This window comes from Gymnogyps californianus, unplaced genomic scaffold (assembly GCF_018139145.2).
Source record: "Gymnogyps californianus isolate 813 unplaced genomic scaffold, ASM1813914v2 HiC_scaffold_42, whole genome shotgun sequence".
Taxonomy (NCBI): Eukaryota; Metazoa; Chordata; class Aves; order Accipitriformes; family Cathartidae; genus Gymnogyps; species Gymnogyps californianus.
In genome coordinates, this window is record NW_026114312.1 from 372,842 (window position 1) to 395,190 (window position 22,349).

Below are 22,349 nucleotides of genomic sequence, written 5' to 3' on the forward strand. Positions count from 1 at the left end.
CAGGGCCGTACCAATGCACACAAAACCAAATACAGAGCAATACAATGCAACACAGTCTCAAACGGCGGTCAATACAAATACGGAGCGCTGCAACGCAACCACAATACAGGGCCGTACAATGCAAACAAAACCAAATACAGAGCGATACAATGCAATACAAAAAATACAGAGCGATACAATGCAAGACGCTCAAACGCGGTCGATACAAATACGGAGCGCTGCAACGCAAAACCCACAATACAGGGCCGTACAATGCAACACAAAACCAAATACAGAGCGATACAATGCAAGACGGTCTCAAACGGCTCGATACAAATACGGAGCGCTGCAATGCAAAACCCACAATACAGGGCCGTACAATGCAACAAAACCAAATACAGAGCGATACAACGCAAGACGGTCTCAAACGGCGGTCACAAATACGAGCGCTGCAACGCAAAACCCACAATACAGGGCCGTACAATGCAACAAAACCAAATACAGAGCGATACAACGCAAGACGGTCTCAACGGCGGTCGATACAAATACGGAGCGCTGCAACGCAAACCCACAATACAGGGCCGTACAATGCAACACAAAACCAAATACAGAGCGATACAACGCAAGACGGTCTCAAACGGCGGTCGATACAAATACGGAGCGCTGCAACGCAAAACCCACAATACAGGCCGTACAATGCAACACAAAACCAAATACAGAGCGATACAACGCAAGACGGTCTCAAACGGCGGTCGATACAAATACGGAGCGCTGCAACGCGAAACCCACAATACAGGGCCGTACAATGCAACACAAAACCAAATACAGAGCGATACAATGCAAGACGGTCTCAAACGGCGGTCGATACAAATACGGAGCGCTGCAATGCGAACCCACAATACAGGGCCGTACAATGCAACGCAAAACCAAATACAGAGCGATACAATGCAACACAAAACCAAATACAGAGCGATACAATGCAAGACGGTTCAAACGGCGGTCGATACAAATACGGAGCGCTGCAACGTGAGACAAGATGCTATACAGGGCCATACAATGCAAGACAGTCTCAAATGGCAGTACAATTTCAAATATAGAGCAATACAATACAAAACCGATACAGAGCCAAACAATGCGGTACAAATTCAAATAGAGAGCAACACAACACAAGATGTCCCAGACGGCAGTCGATACAAATACAGAGCGCTGCAATGAGACAAAACACGATACGGGGTTGTACAATGCAAGGCAGTCTCAGGTCTCAGCTGATACAAGTACAGAGCAATGCGATACAAAACCAAAGACGGAGCGATACAATGCAATACGACACAAAGCGCTGCAAAAGCGAGGCGGTCTCAGATGGCAGTCAAAACCGGTTAGAGCGTTGCAATGCAATACAAACCCAGAAACAACGGATGTGTGACAAGTCAGGCTTTAAGACCTAAGCCCGTAAGGACACAGGGATGAAATGCTGTAGGGGATCTCCACAGAAACACAACTTTCAAAGAGCAGAGCTGTCGTTCCGGCCCGGATCGCCTCCGCAAAGGCGACCGTCCGGCAACATCCATGATGCAAAACACCCTCAAGGCTCCCTTCACGAGACCCGAAGCGCTCGACAGGCCCTATGCGAAACCACAAGGCATTAGAGACCCTACAGACGCCTTACCGAGGTGCGTGACGAGTGCAGAGGCCGTGGGCCAGAACATAGAGACCTGCAAAAAGCACCGTATGAGACGGAACGCGCACGACGCAAATGACGCTAGGACACGGGCCGGAACATTCGCATCCTGCAGAACGGACCCCGGGCCCGCTATCCACCCCCAGACTTAATGGAGCCTAAATAGCCCTCTCTGCAACCCTGACATTAAACCTCCTTCTGCCCCCCCCCCCACCCGCCGCTTTTGCCCCTTGACTTACCTTTCAGAGGACGGGATCCAGAATCCATCCTCATCAGGAGCACATCGTCTAACCGGGATGCTCCCGCATTCACCGGATTCCTCTTCATCACCCGCAACACAGAGCGCCGCCAGTCACCGACACGCCGGCCGGCGCCGACCTCTACTGCGACGACACCCTCCCCGCAAGTGCCACGCCGCTCCCAAAAAATCAGTTGTTGCGGCCAGCATCTCCCGTGGAAGCCAGAAAACCGGAGAGATAAAGCGCCCGTCGTAATCGGAAGCGATAACCCGCTCTGCGGTTCCCACCCTGCCGCTCCTCTCTCCTCCGCCGACTCGCCTCAATCCTCAGCCGTTTGAGGAAAGCCTTCGCGGCACCGGCAAAACCAAAGACAAAACGCTCGGCCGAGTTACCGTGAGCTCCTCGGAAATTTGAGCCGGAGCAGACCGCTTAACGAGTCTCTCGCCTTTTCTCGAACCGCTTGTGGCTGTGCAGCTTCGCCCCTCTGCAAAGGAGCACGGCCCCTGCCAAAAAAAGAGAAAAAAGTACATGCTGACATATCGCCCAAATCCTCCGCCGCTCACGGCGCTTCCTCTCTCCCGCTCCTTACCTCGGCCGCTCAGAGTCAGATTCTTCGGTCCTCTGTGCCGAGCCCTGCCCGCCCTCTGTAAATCTGAAACACAAAGTATGATTTTAGCTACATCAATAATACGACACCACAAAGAAGCGCTACTTCAGCACACCGGGTTCATCGCTCACCTTGCCAAAGTCCGCTCCGGTGCGGATATCCCGCTTCATACATCGATTTGCATCTAGAAAGCATAAACTGAAAAAGCATAAGCCAGTCAGAACCGCCGACAGTTTGTGCCGATCCTCCGACATCAGACGCCGGCCCGCCTTCACCCGGCGCTCTGCTCGCCTCTTCCGTCGTCCTTCGGCACGCGGCTCATCGCTCCGCATCGGAAAAAACCCAAACAAACCGTGTAAAGCGAGTCACCCGGATGCTGGACCGATAGCTTGGCGAGACAAAAGGTCCGTCTTCTTTTTGCGTGTGCCTTCTAACTACACCCCGGGAATAAAAAAAAGGAAAAACCAAACCCCAGATATTGAGCCCCACATATACAAGCTAAGGCACATTCAAGATTCAACCCGCTCGGACCGCCGCGCAAACTGCCGCTCCCAGAAGGCCAGAGTCTGACCTCCGGCACCTGCAAACGCAATGAAAATAAACTCTGTGGCAGCTGTCTACAGCTACTGGCCCAGAGATGAACCGTACGGTTCTTTGTCAAACAATTTGAGAGATCAACATATTATCACAACACCGTGCCTTGCTACACCGCATTGCTACACCCCTGGGCAGGGCAGCTCCAACCCCGACACAGACCGACACCGCACACAGACGCCACAAATAACGTGACCGTGAGACACGAGACAACCGCGAGCGAGAAGACCGACTGCCGTAGGGAAGATTGTGGCCGACAGAGAAGCCCTACGGTGCCACGATGGCGCAGATGCTTTTTATAGCGGCCTCGAGAAAGAGAGGTGACCGCTGCGGCCTCGCGAGAGAGAAAGCTACCATCAAAGCCAGAATGATGGATGCATAAGAAGCCAGGCTTTAAGACCTAAGACCGTTAAGAACATGGGAACGAAACCCTAGAAGACAACTCTGTACAAACAGAATTCTCAAGAGCAGCGCGCCACAAGCGCCCACCTAGCTCACCACCTCGAGAGATGACCGCTCAAAAACATCTACGGCGCGACGCGTGCCAGACCGATCCACGCTTTTAAGCTACAATTGCAAGACAAGAAGGCTCGATGGGTGCTATGCCAATGAGGCGATGCGCTCGGACTCTCGGGAAGGCTACCGAGGTGCTGCCGATCAAAGAGCTACAAAGACGTTAAGAACCTGATAAAGGTATGGTATAAGACACAGAAGACAGACTACACAAACTACACAACACAGAGACAGGCTGGAACTGCCCTGCCCACCCTAGTCTTGTGCTGAAGAGTTCCTGGACGGCCCTCTCCCCTACGCTAACTTCAAAACCCCTCCCTGCAGTTCCCGACCTCGTCCCCTCCCCTGGGGCCCGCTCCCCATCCCTGCTCCCTCAACTTAGCTTTCAGAGGGCCAGGGGTCTGAATCCATCTCGACAAAAAAGTCACATCAGCTAGCCAGCATGTTCCTACAGTTGCCAAGCTCTTCATCATCTGCAATAAAACCAAAAGACAAAACAGTGCTGACAGCATCGCACCAGTCAACACCGACCTCTTCCACAACACCTCCCTCCTCAAAAGGGCCGTAGCATTCCCCTTACCCTCATCGTAGCTTTTGGCTACTAAGATACTAAGACACACCAACGTACAATTGTGCTTGAGAAGTCACCGGCCCCGTGATCCTCCTTGCTAATACCCAGCTCACCTCAAATGCTCATCCAATTCCAATATAGACTCTTTTTCCCATTCCACCTACCCTGACTCCACACCCCAGGCAGAGCAGCTCCAAGCCAAAACACACACATGCACAGACCGACACCACAAACAACGCAAACTCAAAGATGAGAGAAAACTCTCAGCAAGAAGAACAACTCCCAGACGGGAGATGCTGTCAGTCAAGGAGACCTGCAAGGCTTCAACGGTGAGGCAGGGAGGGCTCTACGGCAGCCCCAGAAAAAGAGTCTTAACGTGATGGCCCGTTACAAGAAGTTGCTGTCAAAACTAAGATGATGGATGCGCAAGAAGCCCGGCTTCAAGACCTAAGAACGTCGAGGACGCAGGGAAGAAGCCCCGGTCCGTGAAAGCGGATGGCTAGAGAACAGAGCTGCTGACACAGCCTGGAACAAGAGAGCAGAAGAGGACCGACCGGAAGCTGCCGAGAAGCAAGACCGATCCACACTTTACATTTGTTACGCAAGAAAAGCGGCGCCCCGATTGGCACTATGCCAATGAGTACGGGCATTCGAGACCCTAGGGATGGCACCCGAGGCGCATGCCCGCTCCTTGAGTGAAAAGAGGACATTGAGACCCTGAGGAAGGTCTAAGACACAGAAGACAGACTACACAGACACCACAACAACACAGACACAGGCTGGAACTGCCCTGCCCGGCACAAGGATAGCGTCATGCTGAAGAGTAACCCGCTCCCTTACAGGCCCAAAGGGACTGTTCCCGACACCCTCTCCCCTATGCTAACTTCAAAACCCCTCCCTGCAGTTCCCCAACCTCGTCCCCCCCCCGGGCCCCGCTCCCCATCCCTGCTCCCTCACTTAGCTGTCAGAGGGCCGGGGGTCTGAATCCATCCTCAGCAAAAACCACATCAGCAAACCAACATATTCCCGCAGTTGCCAGGTTCCTCTTTGTCACCTGCCAAAAAAAAAGCCACCAGTACCAGCAGTAAGCATCGTTCAGTCGACACAGACCTCTTCCACAACGCCCTCCTCCTCAAAAGCAACGTGGCTTTCCGCTCACCCGCTCCACAGGAATTCCAGTGTCGGACGCTGCGGCCATCATTGCTCGTGCCACCTAAGATACCAAAGACAGAAAGCTACCGTTGCGCTCGTGAGAGGTCACCGGCCCCGTGCTCCTCCTCGCCACTACCCCAGCTCACCTCAAATGCTCATCCATTCCAAGGCTGCCCTCAGGGTACCTGCAAGACCAAAGAGAAATGCTTACGGAGTTGCCATACAACCTTTGCTATTAGACACCGACCCGGCCGACAACAGCCTCACCTTCTCAGACCGCTCGTCAGATGCGGCTTCGCCCTCCGAGCCTGCTTGCAGCATCTGAAAAAAAACCAAAGCAAAAAGCACATGCTGAGATACTGCCCAAAACCACGGCCTGACCGCACCTATTCCCATCTCCCGCTCCTTTACCTCGGCCGCTCGCTGACCCTGCCTCTGCTGTTTACAGGTTGCCACGTCGAGGCTCGGGTACCACCTATAAGAGACAAACAACAAGGGACGCTTCTAACTTCACCAACACTACGACACCTGAAAAAGTAACTGCTGCTTCAGCCCGCTAGACAGGGTCACCTTGCCCGAGAGAGCTCTATGCCAATATCCTGCTTCCCACCTTCAAAATAAAAAACTCAAAACCTATAAGCTAGTCATCTAGCCACCGGTCACATCTTCCTCCGACGACACTCACCGACCCACCTTCTTACGTCGCTCCGCTTACCTCTTCCGTCGCTGTTTGGTGCGTATCTTGTCCCTCTGCATCTGAAAAAAATTATTATTAAACAAGTCACCTGGATGCTGAATGATAGCTTAACGATTCCAGAGGTCTTGATGCCATTTAGGAATACCATCTGGCATCCAACAGCAGCCTGCCATAAAAAAAAAATCTGGTCGTGCCCCGGGTCTCTGCATAGCGCTACAGGAATACTCTCCTCGCCTGCTGCCTACCTGGCTGTTTGCTCTGAAATGGACTGTATGCTCTTTGCCTACAAAGTCTAGGCTTATCAAACACATTAGCCTTAGAATCTTGTTGTTACTCTTTTGCTGGCTACCACCGCTATGCCCGCAGGCAGAGCGGCTCCAACCCAGACACAAACGTGCACAGACCAACGCTGCACACAAGAACAAATGACATGACCCAGACACATAAAAAAAGCTCTCTAAGAATGACTCTGGGACAAGAGACATCATCGGGTGAGAAGACCAAGGGGCCCATGAAGAAGGCTCTATGGCGCCCGAGAAGAGTCGAGCACTGTGGCCCGTGACAAAAAGACATGGCTGCAACAGGGATGAGGAACGTGCAAGGAGCCTAAGAACGTAGGATGACCGTAAGAAATGTAGGGATGCAGGGAAGAAGTCCCAGAACAGGTATCCACGAAAACGGACCACTCAAGATCAGAGCTGCTGACGCAGCCAGAACGATGCCGCAAAGAGAGGACCGACCGGAAGCCTCTGAGAAGCAAGACCTATCCACGCTTTAAGCTTGCAACGCAAGAAAAGAAGCACCCGATTGGCACTAGGCCGATGAGTACGGGCATTCGAGACCCTAGGGATGGCACCGAGGCGCATGCCGCGCTCCTTGAGTGAAAAAGAGCAACGAGGACATCGAGACCCGAGGAAGGTCTAAGACACAGAAGACAGACTACACAGACACCACAACAACACAGACACAGGCTGGAACTGCCCTGCCCTGCCCACACTAGCATCGTACCGAGAAGTAACCTGCTTCCTTTAGCTGCCCAAAAGGAACTGTTCCTGGACAGCCCTCTCCCCTACGCTAACTTCAAACCCCTCCCTGCAGTTCCCAACCTCGTCCCTCCCCCCGGGCCCGCTCCCCATCCCTGCTCCCTCACTTAGCTGTCAGAGGGCCGGGGGTCTGAATCCATCCTCGACAAAAAAAGCCACACCCATGTCAGCTAACTGGGAGGTTCCTACAGTCACGTGTTCCTCTTCTTCATCTGCAATAAAAAACCAAATAGTGCCAGCAGTAAGCATCACATCGATCAATGCCGGCCTCTTCCACAACACCCCCTCCTCAAATGTGCTGTTGGCATTCCGCTCACCTTGCTCGTTCCAGAGTCGTACGCCACGGCCACCGTCGCTTGTGGCACCCAAGAGACCGAGAAAAAAAAAAAAGAGTTACTGTTGCGCTTGGGAGAAGTCACGGCCCCGCGCTCCTCCTCGCTCCTACCCCAGCTCACCTCAACTGCACATCCAATTCCAAAGGCAGCCCGCACGGTGCCTTGAAAACCAGGAGAGAAACGCTTAACTGAGCTGCCATACAATACTGTGCTACTAGACACTGACCCGGCCCACAACCGCCTCACCTTAGACTGCTCTATCAGCACGCGGCTTCGCCCCTCTGAGGCTGCGTACGGCACCTGAAAAAAAATGAAGAAAAATGCACATGCTGAGATACTGCCTGAAACCACAGCCTGGCCGCAGCAACTCCTCTTACCCTCTCCTATACCTGGCCGCTCGCCCGCCTGGCCTCCGTCGCTTTGGGCGGCCACGTTGAGGCTCGGGTCCCACCTGTGAACACAAACAAACAATTGCTTACAACTTCACCAACACTATGACACCTGAAAAACAACCGCTACTGCAGCCCACTAGACATTGCTCACCTTGCCCGAGTCGGCTCCGGTGCCGATATCCTGCTTTGCTCATCGCTTCACACCTTCAAAAAAAAAAAAAAACACCCCACACCACAACAGACCACGCACCATAATGTAGTCATATAGCCACCAGTCCCACCTTCCCTCCAACACCACATGCCGACCTACCTTGTCACGGCGCTCAACTCTCCTCCATCGCTCTTTGTGTGCGTATCTTGTCCCTCTGCATCTGAAAAAAAAATTATTAAACAAGTCACCCAGATGCCAATCAGTAGCTTAACAGTTCCAGAGGTCTTGTTTCTATTTAGGATACCATCTAGAGTCCAGCTACAGCTTGCCATTAAAAAAAAAAAAAAAACAGACCAAACTTTAAGCCCCACACATACCAGCCTTCACACCTTTGAGATTCAGTCTGCTTCCCTACCGCTGAACAGCCCTCCAGAAGGCTCCAATCGTCTCCATAAAACGCTACTGAAATGACTGTCCACGCAGTCTGCCGGCAGCTACTCCATCCGAGATGACTGTACAAGCCTTGCCTACATGGTTGAGGCATATCAACATATTAACCGTAGACTCTTTTCGCTATTCCACCTACCCCTGACTCCACACCCCTGGGCAGAGCAGCTCCGAGCCAAACACGCACACGCACATACCGACACTACGCAGAACGCTACAAACAATGCGATTCAAAGACGAGAGAAAACTCTCAGCAAGAAGAATGACTCCCAGACAGGAAACTCTGTTGGGCACAAAGACCTACAGGGTGCAACAGTGAGGCGAGGAGACTTTATGGCAGGCCCAGAAAAAGAGTTGAACATAATGGCCCGTTAAAAGAAGTTACTGGCAAAACAGAGATGATGGATGCGCAAGCAGCCTGGCTTCAAGACCTAAGAACGTGAGGACACAGGGAAGTCGTCCCAGTCCGTGACAATGGATGGCTAGAGAACAGAGCTGCTGACACAGCCCGGAACGACGCCGCAAAGAGAGGACCGACCAGAAGCTTCCAAAGACGATCCGCGCTTTAAGCTTGCAACGCAAGAAAAGAAGCACCCGATTGGCACTAGGCCGATGAGTACGGGCATTCGAGACCCTAGGGATGGCACCCGAGGCGCATGCCGCGCTCCTTGAGTGAAAAGAGCAACGAGGACATCGAGACACGAGGAAGGTCTAAGACACAGAAGACAGACTACACAGACACCACAACAACACAGACACAGGCTGGAACTGCCTGCCCTGCCCACACTAGCATCGTACGAGAAGTAACCTGCTTCTTTAGCTGCCCAAAAGGAACTGTTCCTGGACAGCCCTCTCCCCTACGCTAACTTCAAAACCCCTCCTGCAGTTCCCAACCTCGTCCCCTCCCCCGGGGCCCGCTCCCCATCCCTGCTCCCTCAACTTAGCTGTCAGAGGGCCGGGGGTCTGAATCCATCCTCAGCAAAAACCACATCAGCAAACCAACATATTCCCGCAGTTGCCAGGTTCCTCTTTGTCACCTGCCAAAAAAAAAGCCACCAGTACCAGCAGTAAGCATCGTGTCAGTCGACACAGACCTCTTCCACAACGCCCTCCTCCTCAAAAGCAACGTGGCCTTCCGCTCACCGCTTCACAGGAATTCCGGTGTCGGACGCTGCAGCCGTCATTGCTTCTGCCGCCGAAGATACTAAAGACAGAAAGCTACCGTTGCGCTTGCATTGGCATGCGGCTTTGCCCTTCCAAGCCTGCTTGCGGCACCTGAAAAAAAACCACAAAGAACAAAAACGCACGTCCTGAGATACTGCCCAAAACCGCAGCCTGCCCATACTGATTCCCATCTCCCGCTCCTTTACCTCGACCGCTCGCCTGCCCTGCCTCCGCTGTTTACAGGTCGGCACGTTCAGGCTCGGGTACGCCTATAAGGTGCACACAACAAGAGATGCTTACAACTTCACCAACACTACAACACCTGAAAAAAGTAACTCCTACTTCAGCCCGCTAGTCAAGGGATCATCTTGCCCGAGTCGGCTCCGGTGCTGATGTCCTGCTTCCCACCTTCAAAATGAAAAAACCCAAAACCTATAAGCTAGTCATCTAGCCACCGGTCGCATCTTCCCTCCGATACCACGCACTGACCCGCCTTCTCACGGCGCTCTGCTCGCGTCTCCTCCGCCGCCTTTAGGCACGCGGCTCGTTCCTTGCATCTGCAAAAGCAATATCGAACAAGTCACCCGGATGCAGAGCGATAGCTTAACAATTCCAGAGGTCTTGTTTCCATTTAGGTATACCATCTAGATTCTCACTAGAGCCTGCCATTAAAAAATCTGGTCATCCCCCATGCGTCTGCATAGCGCTACAGAAATAACTCCCCTTGCTGCTGCGTATATGGCTCCTTGCTCTGAAATGGACTGTACACCCTTTGCTACAAAGTCTAAGCTTATCAACATGTTAGCCTTAGAATCTTATTGTTATTCTTTTGCTGACTATCACTGCTATGCCCCCAGGCAGAGCAGCTCCAACCCAGACACAAACACGCACAGACCAACACTGCACACAAACAAGACAAATGGCATGACCCAGACACATAAAAACAAGCTCTAAGAATGACTCTTGGACCAGAGACATAGTTCGGCAAGAAGACTAGGGGGCCATGAGGAAGATTCTATGGCGGCCCGAGAAGAGTCAAATGCTGTGGCCCATGGCAAAAAGATATGGCCGCAACTGGGATGAAGCATGCACAAGAAGCCTTGCTAAAAGACCTATACACCTAGGGATGCAGGGAAGAAGTCCCAGAACAGGTGTCCGTGAAAACGGACCACTCAAGATCAGAGCTGCTGACGCAGCCCAGAACGATGCCGCAAAGAGAGGACCGACCGGAAGCCTCTGAGAAGCAAGACCTATCCACGCTTTAAGCTTGCAACGCAAGAAAAGAAGCACCCGATTGGCACTAGGCGATGAGTACGGGCATTCGAGACCCTAGGATGGCACCCGAGGCGCATGCCGCGCTCCTTGAGAGCAAGAGCAACGAGGACATCGAGACCCAAGAAAGGTCTAAGACACAGAAGACAGACTATACAAACACCACAACAACACAGACACAGGCTGGAACTGCCCTGCCCGGCACACACTAGTCTTGTGCTGAAAAGTAACCCGCCAAAAGGTACTGTTCCTGGACAGCCCTCTCCCCTACGCTAACTTCAAACCCCTCCCTGCAGTTCCCAACCTCGTCCCCTCCCCCGGGGCCCGCTCCCCATCCCTGCTCCCTCAACTTAGCTGTCAGAGGGCCAGGGGTCTGAATCCATCCTCAACAAAAACCACATCAGCGAACCAGGACATTCCTGCAGTTGCCAGGCTCCTCTTCGTCACCTGCCAAAAAAACAAACACAAACCAGTGCCAGCAGTAAGCATCCTGTCGGTCGACACAGACCTCTTCCACAACCCCTCCTCCTCAAAAAGCAACATGGCCTTCCACTCACCTGCTCCGCAGGAATTCAGTGTCGGACACTGCGGCCGTCATCGCTCGTGCCACCTAAGATACCAAGAGACAGAAAACTACCGTTGCGCTCGTGAGAAGTCACCAGCCCCGGGCTCCTCCTCGCCGCTACCCCAGCTCTCCTCAAACGCTCATCCAATTCCAAAGGCTGTCCGCAGGGTGCCTGCAAAACCAAAGAGAAGTGAACTCCTGACATTTACAGTTTATGAGGGGCCTGCCACAAGCTGCAAAGGTTCTAGGGACAAGACAGCATTCTGCAGGCGATCGGGAACGCAATGAGCGTGCCATACCCTGAAAGACACTACGCCTTATGTCCCTGCTGCTTTCTCGAAAAAATACCAAAGCTTCATATACAGATGCAGACAAGATGCTCACCCTAACCCCTGCCAGATAATCTCACCATCAGCCCTGTTAAGAGAGATGATATCAGCAACTTACGCAGCATACAGCAAAGCTGGTGAAGAAAACGAGGTTCCATCTTGAATAAAGCCAGGAATTCCAGGAAGATGCAATGCACCTAGAATAAAGAAAAAATGCATCCTATTAAACCATCATGCCACCCCTGAACACTCAAAACAAAATTACTGACCTGAAACAAAAGCAGCTGCATACAAGTGTACTTTCCATTATACATGCTGCTGAACCTTGACCAGTCCTGAAGTTCCTACCTCAAACAGACACCTCCGGTTCTCTAAACATCAAAATGCATCTGCCCAAACAGCTTAACCAGCTCAAAAGCTGCAAAGGACTGAAGGAACAGCAGAGCACCAGCACCAAAGAAGCCCAGGAGCAGAATGAGCTCATACAGCAGGGCCTGTGGCTCATATACCCCGGGCCCCGCCCACCACCCTTCCCACAATCCCCTGGGAAAGGGGAGGGGTGAACCACCAGAAGGCATAAAGGCGGCCGGAGGAGCAGCAGGGAGTTTTCTCATCTGCCTTCAGTTCACGGCGTGCAAAGTGCCGAGCAGAGAAAGCGACCCTTACTGGAAATGACAATACCTGCTCTTTTTACTGCAACTACATCTACACTGCATCAACAACGTGACTGGGTAGGTAACTAAACAATTTCAAATTACTTTTCTTAATCTTTAGATGGAAAAAGATAGATGTCCTACTAAGCTCTGTAAGAAAGTACTTCGTTAAATACAATAATGGTATTATTATGAAAAATCATGTGCTTTAGTTTCCTATTAAAAACCCAAAATGCTATGGGGTTACACTTAATTTCTAGCAAGACCATGCATACTACCTAAATTCTACCAGAACTGCCTTCTGGATAGGACCGAATGACAAAGCAGAATTAGGTCACGTAAGACTCCCTTCTCAACAATATCTCCGGTTGCAAAGTAAATTATTTACTGTAAATCGCCGATGATTCAGGGTCACCTCAACGGTCTCTCCGAATGACTACCTTAAGAGAACTAGGTGAGTCCCAAAGGACAGAAAACACCAAAAAACCATGGAAAAACAAGAAAGTATCAGACACTGTATGAAGCAGCCTAATTAACACCTAAGTAGCTAGAACAAAAACAAATTGCAAAACAGAACAAAAACACCACGGGAGATGTGTTGATAAAAATAGATGAAGGCCATTGCCTTCTCTGAAAAACCTCAAGAGGAGATCTGAGCTGACGATAGACATCTTTGGGGTACCAGCTACCAAATAGAAACAGACTGTAAGGCAGAAAACAAAAAGACTGCTCCGGAGCACAAAGATGGCTTTGGAAAAGGTTCTGACAGAACAAGAGGCATCATCACAGGGATTAGAGAGATCCCGAAGGGGCCAGAGAGACCAAAGAAGTCTCGGGGATGCAATGAGCTCAAAAGGGAATTGAACAAAGTACAGGTGTCCTCAGGGGACCGGGGACCAATGGAGGCGCACCAAAGGATGAGAGGACAGAAAGACCGACGGGGTAACAGATGCAGACTCAGGAAGGGTTCTGAGGGGAAGAGAGGGGTGCAAAGTGCCTTCCCGAGCTAAAACGGGGCTCTAGGGCATAGGGGATCTCTCGCGAGAGCTCGGCAAAGGGAGCGGAGGAGTCCCGAGGGGCCTGAGAGACCAAAGAGCCTCAGAGGTAACAATGAGGAACTCTGAAGGGGATTTCAACAAAGTACAGATGTTTCAGGGGGCCGGGGGCTGAACGAAGGCATCCTAAATGGCAAAGAGTAGATAAGAGCACAAAAAAATAAAATCGAAAGGAGCTAAAGCGCTGCTGGAGTGCTGTGGAGTACAAGAAAGGACTCAGATGACATTGTTATAGAGAGTAGAGGAATTAGGAGGGGGCAGGGTAAGAAAAGAAGCTTGGAGACACAGCGAGGGCCTTGGAGTCTCAGGAGGGTGTCTAGGCAAACTACAGATGACTGAGTGGGAGAGGAACCGAACAGAGACACCCTCGATGGCAAAGAGAAAGACAAAGGAGCACTGCGTAACAAAGAAAGAAGGGACGCTTTCATGGAACAGGAGAGATAGAAGGGGAGATAAAGTGCTCCAAGGTGCTGTGGAGAACGAGGAAGGTCTCGGGAGGCAGTGCGACTGTGAGGAGAGGGTGTTGAGGGGGGCTGACGGACAAAAGAAGGCTTAGGGACGACAAGGAGGAACTCGGGTGATCATCCGAGCAGAGTACAGAGGGTCTCGGGTGGCCGGGGACTGAACACAGGAATCCTGGATAGTGTAGAGGAACAAATGAGTGTTCTGTGGCTCAAAGATGGCCCCACCTGAAGTGCTACAAGTGGATGTGCAGCATGAGAAGGTCTCAGGAGGCATCGCGACCTGGGAGAAGAAATGTCCCGAGGGAGCCAGAGAGACAGAAAAAGGATTGGAGACACAGCGATTAAATCCAGAGGGGATCTGAACCGAGTAAACATGTCATCAGAGGGCCAGGGAACAAATAGAGGCACGGCTAGAGGGAAGAGAGGACAGAATGACTGGGCTGGGTCACAGATATGGACTCGGGAAGTCCTCTGAGGGAACGAGAGGGATGTGAGGTCTGCTGCAAAGCTAAAAGTGTGCTAAGGGCAACCTCGAAGGCATCGATAGGCATCGTGACACCATTAGAGGGGTCCCGGTTGGGCCAAAGACACCAAAGGCGGCTCAGGGACACAAGGAAGAAGTCCGGAGGGGATTTGAACAGAGTACAGGTGTCGTCAGGAGGCCGGGGACCAAATGGAGGCACCCTAGATGGCAGAGCGCTCTGAGGCACAAACAAAGCCCACAGATGGGTTTCTGAGGGACCACGAGAGGATCAAAGTCCGCTACAGAGCTCAGACAGGGCTGTGGTACACAAAGAAGGTGTCTGTGGAGGCACGGTGGCTGGGAGCAGAGGGGTCGTGAAAGGCTCAGAGGGATAAGACAGATTGAAAGGGAGGCAGTGTCACCAAAGTGCTGTGGAGCGCAAGGAAGGTCTCGGGAGGCATCCTAGCTGGCATAGAGAAGAAAAAGAATGCTCTTATTTGGGAACGGAGATCTTGGGAGAGGTGCGATTGTGACAAAATGAGCCCAAAGGGGGCTTACGGAGCCAAAAGTGTGCTGCAGGGAACATCGAAGACCTCGGGAGGCATCGTGACAGTAGCAGAGGGGTTCTGAGAGGGACAGACAGAAGAAGGCTCGAGGTCATGATGTGTCCTCAGGGGACCAGGGACTGCACAGAGGTATCCTAGCTAGCATAGAGGACAACAAGAGCGTCCCGGAGATGAAAGGTGGCATCAGGAAAGGTTCTCGGGGAGGAGAAGGGCGCAAAGTGCGCTACAGAGCCAAGAGAGGGCTGTGGGGCACGAGGATGGCGTCGGGAGGCACGATGACGGCAGCAGAAGGGGTGCTGAGAGTGAGAGACAGAAGGCGGCTCTGGGACACAATGCAAAACTGAAGAAGGTGTCCCAGCAATGTACAGATGTCCTCAGGGGACGAGCGACTGAATCGAGGCATCCTAGATGGCAGTGAACAAGGTAAGAGAGCTCTGGGGCACAGAGCAAGCCTGAGGAAGGGTTCCGTCTGAATGAGAGAGATACAAAGAGGGCGGCAGAGCTCCAAGGGTGCCGTGGGCCACGAGGACAGTCCCAGGAGGCGTGGTGATGGGAACGAGAGGGCCCCGGGGGGGACAGAGACCAACAAAGTATTGCTGACACAATGAGGTGCTCGGAAGGGGATCTGAACAGAGTACAGACGTCCTCAGGGGACTGGGGACTGAACGGAGGCATCCGACATGGCGGAGGGGAAGGCAAGTGTGCTCTGGGGCACAGTGAAGGCCCGAGGAAGAGTTGTGTCTGAATAAGAAAGATACAAAGCCTGCTGCAGAACTAAAGGATGGTCGTGGAACACAAGCACGCTCGCAGGAAGCATCGTAACAGAAATAGAGGGGCGCTGAGGTGGCCAGAGAGACAGATGGTGGCACGAGGTCCATCAAAGGTACTCGGGAGGGGATTTGAACAGAGCATAGATGTTGTGAGGGAGACGCTGACCCACTGGAGGCAAGCGACATGGAGGAGAGGACAAAAAGACCGCTCTGAGGACGAGGAGATGTTCTGACAGACCGAGAGGGGTACAAATTACGCTCCAGAGATAAAAGCGTGCCGAGGAGACCCTCTAAAGCCTCGGGATGAACCGAGGGAAAAAGGAAAAAAATAAGACGCAAAGAAAACTTAAAAAGCAACAGGGTACGTGACAAACAACAAAGAATTAAAAAAGAGGGATAGACAGCTTGATAAAAGTAGACATAGAAAGAAAATTTTAAAAGCAAAAGTGTACAAGGCAGAGGAGGAAAAAATTATTAAAAAATAGGGACAGAAAACTAGATAAAAGTAGACATAGGGAAAAAATGAAAAATGAAGGCATTAAAGGAGAAAAAAACTAAAAAATAGGGACAACAAACTAAATAAACAGAGTCATAGAAAGAAAATTGAAAAATAAAGACAGTGAACTGGATAAAAGTAGATATAGAAAAAAATTTGAAAGCAATGTGACACAGGACACAGGAAATAATAAAAAATAGGGTTAGTCATCTTGATAAAAGTGAACATAGAGAGAAAATGTTTAAAGTGACAACATAGAGGACAGATAGGAAAAAAGTAAATAATAGAGATAGAAAAATGCATAAATGTGAAGATAGAAACAAAAATTCACACATGAAAACATTGAGAGGAAAAAATTTAAAACAGCGAAGAAACCTGAATAGAGGGAGACATAGAAAGAAAATTTTTAAAGCGACTGGGTACAGGACAGACTAGAATGAATTAAAAACTAAAGACGGCAAACTGGGTAAAAATAGATGAGGAAAGAAAATTTAAAAGCGATGGGTACAGGACAGACAGGAAAAGTTTAAAAAATAGAACGGAAATTTAGAAGCGACGGGGCACAGGACAGAGAGGAAAAAATTAAAAAATAAAGATAGTGAACTGGCTAAAAGTAGACATAGAAAGAAAATTTTAAAAGCGACAGGGTACGTGACAGACAGGAAATAAAAAATAGCAAGGCAGCTTCATAACAGTAGACATAGCATTGAGGTTTTACCCGGCTGACAACTAAGCACCATACAGCTGCTTGCTCACTCCCTCACAGTGGGATGGGGGGAGAACTGGAAGGGTAAATGTGAGAAAGAAGCTCATAAGTTGACATAAAAACAGTTTAATAATTAATAAGAAATTTAAAAAAAAAAAGGCGGGTGGAACCAACAAAGAGAGAGGAAAATAAAACCCAAGAAAAAACAAGCGGTGCAAATGAAAACAATTGCTCACCACCGACCACCCGATGACCACCCAGTTCTGAGCAACCCCCACCACAACAACAACCTCCACCCCCAGTTTTATTGCTGAGCGTGATGTCATACGGTCTGGAATATCCCTTTGGGCAGTTGGGGTCAGCTGTCCCGGCTGTGTCCCCTCCCATCTCCTTGCGCACCCCCAGCCTGCTCGCTGGCGGGGCAGGGTGAGGAGCAGAAAAGCCCTTGGCGCTGTGCGAGCGCTGCTCAGCGATAACTAACGCATCCCTGTGTTATCAACACTGTTTTCAGCACAAATCCAAAATGTAGCCCCGTACCAGCTACTATGAAGAAAACTAACTCTATCCCATCCAAAACCACACGCAGAAATAAAATTTTAAAAGTGAAGTGGTACAGGAAACACAAGAAACAATTAAAAAATGGGGACAGAAAAGTAGATAAATGGAGACATAGAAAGAAAATTTAAAAGGGGTGGGGTACAGGAAGAAAGAGAAGGAAAACAATAAAAAAAATAGGGACAGCAAACAATAAATGTTGACATAGCAAATGTAATAAGCGATGGCATTTAGGAAAGACGAGAAAAAAATTAAAAATAAGGATAAGGTAAAAAATAGACACACACATGGAAATATAATCTTAAAAGTGACAGGGCACATGACAGGAATAAATTAAAAAAATATGAACAGAGAGTTTCATAAAAGTAGACATAGAATGAAAATATGAAAAAGCAAAAGGGTTCAGGACAGACAGGAAAAAAATAAAAAATAAAGACAGTGAATTGGTTAAAGGAGACACAGAAAGAAAATGTGACAAAGTGGATAAATATCTCCAAAGTGGATAAACTTAGACATAGCAAGAAAATTGGAGCGACAGGGTACAGGACAGACAGGAGAGAATTAGAAAATGAAGACAGTGAACTGGATAAAAGTAGCCATAGAAGCAAAATTTAAAATTGACGGAGTATAGTATAGACAGGAAAAAATTTAAAAGAGGAGGACAGGAAACTAAATAAATGGAGGCATAGAAAGAAAAATTTTAAAGCAACTGGGTACAGGACAGAGAGAGAGAGAGAGAGAGGGGAAGTAATAAATAGGGACAGGGAATCGGATAGAGGGAGACAGAAATGTTAAAAAGGGACAGGCTACAAGAAACACAGGAAAGAATTAAAAAATAGGAACAGGGATGAGAACAGAAGGAAACATTGAAAGAAAATATAAAAAGTGACAGGGTATAAGGAAGAAAGGGAGGAATTAAAATTTAGGGAAAAGAAGCGGGATAAAGGGAATTGTTGAAAGAGAAATTAAATAGCGATGGGGTACAAGAAATATAGGGAGGAATTAAACAATCCAGAAAAGGAGGCTGATAGAGGGTGACATAGAAGGAATTTTAAAAAGCAACTGAGTACAAGAAATATAGACAAGAATTAAAACACAGGGACAGGGAGGTGGATAGAGGAAAATGTAGAAAGAAAATTTAAACAGTGATCGGGTACAGGAAACACAGGCATATTAAAAGAACAGGGACAGGGAGATGGATAGAAGGAACCATAATAAGAAAATTGTCAAAGCAACGGGGTACAAGAAACACAGGAAATACTTAAAAAACAGGGACAGGGAGATGGATAGAAGGAAACGCAGAAAGAAAATGTAAAAAGTGATGGGGTACAGGACAGAGAGGAATTAAGAAATAGGGACAGGCGCCAGAGAGAGGGAAACGTAGGAAGAGAAATTAAAATGCAACACGGTACCAGAAACACAGGAAAGCATTAAAAAAATAGGGAGAGGGAGCCGCAGAGAGAGAAACGTAGGAAAAAATTAATAGATGAAGTGGTACAGGGCAGAGTTGGCAGAAGAGAACAAGTTTTGGGGAACCAGATGGGTAGCTGGGGAGGCAGAGATCCAGGGAAGGGCGGCGGAGATGGACCGGGACGCACACGAGACAATGCGCGACTCGCCACAGCTCCTGGCACCGGCAGGAGACCTTCACCGACCCAACGCTTTTCTCTGTGCCTCGGTGGCAGGTACCTACACACTCCTCTCCCACGAGGCTTCCCAGCGGCTCGCACGAGCGGCCGATGGAGGCACCGAGCTCCCAGCACCGTGTGCTGGTGGTCTGCTCTGTCGGGGACGGCTCAGAGAGATCCTTCCTTGCCACAGGGACTGGGCATGCCTTGCTGGAGGCACCTGCCTGCGGGACCCCCTTGGATTCCCTCCTCAGCCAGTTCCCCTTCCTCAGTTCCCTCAGGCAGGTGTGCCTGGGCAGACCCTTCCCCGGCTAAAGGGAGGAATTAAAAAATAGGGACAGTGAGCTGGATAAAGAGAGACACAGAAAGAAAATTTAAAAAGCGACGGGGTACAGGACAGACAGGAAAACATTAAGAAATAAAGACAGGGAGATGGATAGGGGGATACATAGAAAGAGACAGGATACAGGAGACACAGGAAAGAATTTAAAAAATAGGGAGAGGGAGGAAGATAGAGGGAGAAATAGAAGGAAAATTCAAAAAGGTATGGGGTACAAGTCACACAGACTCAAATTAAAAAAATAAGGCCAAGGAGCTGGAGAGAGAGAGACATATGTATAAAGAAAATTTTAAAACCAACGGGGTAAAGGAAAGAGCAAGAAGAAATAAAAAATAGGAGCCAGATAGAGCAAGAAGAAATAAAAAAGGGAGCCAGATAGAGGGAGGCATAGCAAGTTTGAAAAGCGATGGGGTACAGAGCAGAGGGAGTGTCCTGGTTTTGGCTGGAATAAAGTTAAACTTCTTCTTAGTAGCTGCTATAGTGCTGTGTTTTGGATTTAGGATGAGAATAATGTTGATAACACACTGATGTTTTAGTTGTTGCTAAGCAGTGTTTATATTAAGTCAAGGATTTTTCACCTTCTCATACTGCCCTGCCAGCGGAGGCTGGGAGTGCACAAGAAGCTGGGAGGGGACACAGCAAGGGCAGTTGACCCAAACAAGCCAAAGGGATATTCCACACCATATGATGTCATGCCCAGTACATAAACTGGGGAAGTTGGCCAGGGGACACCGCGGCTCAGAGATTGGCTGGGCACCGGTCAGCAGGTGGTGAGCAATTCTATTGTGCATCACTTGTTTTGTATATTCTATTATTATTTTTTTTTCCCCCTTCCTTTTCTGTCCTATTAAACTGTCTTTATCTCAGCCCATGAGTTTTTATCCCCTCCCCCCCAACTCCCCCCAGTTCTCTCCTGCATCCCACGGGGGGGGGGGGGGAGGGGAAGCAAGCGAGCAGCTGTGTGGTGCTTAGTTGCTGACTAGTTGAGGTCAAACCATGACATGGAGATATTAAAAAAAAACATGACAGGTAGGTATTAAAAATAGGGTCAGGGAGCCAGATAGGGGGAGACATAGAAATTACATTTTAAAAGTAATGGGGTACAAGGCAGTGCAAAAAACCTAAATAATAGGGAGAGGGAGCTGGTTAGAGGGAGACACAGAAAAAATTTAAAAGGCAGCGGGGTACTGGGCAGAGTTGGCAGAAGAATAGGTTTTCAGGAGCCATACAGGGAGGTGGGCGGCAGAGAGGAAGATGGAGGAATGGAGGCAGGCAGACATCTGGAGAAGGGTGGCAGAGATGGGCCAGGATGCAGAGGAGAGGATGTGTGACTCACCGCAGCTCCTGGTGCTGGCAGGAGACCTTCACCACCCCGATGCTTCTCTCTCTGCCCCTTCCTCCTCTGCAGTGCCACCTACCCGACCCTCGCCCACTCAGCAGCACACAGCAGAGGCCTTGATGCTCCTCATCCGCAAGACTTCCTCAATACATGGTGGCTCATGCACATAGTCAATGGAGGCACCGAGCTCCCAGCACCACGTGCCGGTGGTCTGCTCTGTTGGGGAGAGCTCGGAGGGATCCTTCCTTGCTGCAGGGACTGCCTGTTCCTTGCTGGAGGCAGCTGCCTGTGCAGGACCCCCTTGAATTCCCTCCTCAGCCAGTTCCCCTTCCTCAGCTCCCTCAGGCAGCCATGCCCAGGCAGCCCCCTCTCCAGCTAGAGCCCCTTCCACAGCAGGGCCAGCCCATCCTCAGCCTCACTGGCCACACCTGGGGCTGCCCCAGCTCCAGCCCCAGCTGGGGCCCATCGGGGACAGGGGCCATTGCCAAAGCCCCACAGCACATCACCCCCTGCCCTGCTCCTGTCCACAGCCAGGAGCTCTGCACCCAGGGGCTGCAAACACAGCCAGGGGCACAGAGGAGGCAGGAAAAGTTTGTTCATTAAGGCACATAAGAAATCCCGGCAGTGAGTTGGCTACAAGGCTCAGTGCCCAAAGGCAGCAGGACAGAGGGAGAAAAGGGAAGAGAAAAGACAGAGGGCCATAGAGGTGTGGGACAGGGAAGCCAGAAAATGGGATGCTGTGAACAAGAGAGGGACAGGGAGCAGGACAACTGTGTAGACAGAGGAGAGCAGAGAGGTTGTGCAAGAAAACAGGGTCAGAGAGATGGAGGACTAAATAAGAGAGACGGGGAGCAGGAGAGGGAGGCAGAAGGGACCAGCAGGACAAGACAGAGAAAAGACAAGGGACGGGGAAAAACTCTACAGTGAAAGGGGAAAAGAAACATAGGCAAGAAATAAAAGATAGAAACAGGGAGCCGGATAGAGGTAGACATAGACAGAAAATTTCGAAAGGCGACAGGATACAAAGAAACATAGGCGAAAACTACCAAATAGGGACAGGGAGATAGAAAAAGGGAGATGGAGAAAGAAAATGTAAAAAGTGACGGGGTACCCGACGGAGAGGGAAGAATTAAGACTTAGAGACAGGGAGATGGATAGAGGGAGACGTGGGAAGGAAATTTTGAAAGCTACAGGATACAAGAATCATACACAAGAATTAAAAAACAGGTACACGGAGCTGCATAGAGGGAGACGTAGGAAGAAAATCTGAAAAAGCGACTGGGTTCAAGAAACATAGGCAAGAATTAAAAAAATAGGGATGGAGAGGTAGAAAGAAAGTTTCCAAAGCGATGGGGTACAGGAAACATAGGCAAGAATTAAAAAATAGGGACAGGGAGCCTGATAGAAGGAAACTGGTGGGGTGACCTTGGCTGCCCACCAAGCCGTTCTATCGCTCCCCCTTCTCAACAAGACGAGGAGAAAATACAACAAAAAAGCTTGTGGGTCGAGATAAGGACAAAGAGATCACTCCCCAATTACTGTCACAGGCAAAACAAACGCAACTTGGGGAGAGTAATTTATTTTCG

General features: G+C 50.1%; 2 long non-coding RNA genes across 2 annotated transcripts in view; both read right to left on the bottom strand.

The window, feature by feature from the left end:
• The window catches only part of LOC127028767 (uncharacterized), a 39,361-nt gene that overhangs the window by 3,451 nt on the left and 13,561 nt on the right, over positions 1–22,349 (bottom strand). The gene's annotated exons all lie outside the window — the stretch shown is intronic.
• LOC127028773 (uncharacterized) lies at positions 2,294–2,694 on the bottom strand. The gene is made up of 3 exons (XR_007768067.1): positions 2,635–2,694; positions 2,486–2,548; positions 2,294–2,399 (listed from the first exon to the last, which is right to left on the bottom strand). It is a non-coding gene; the product is annotated as an uncharacterized LOC127028773 (long non-coding RNA).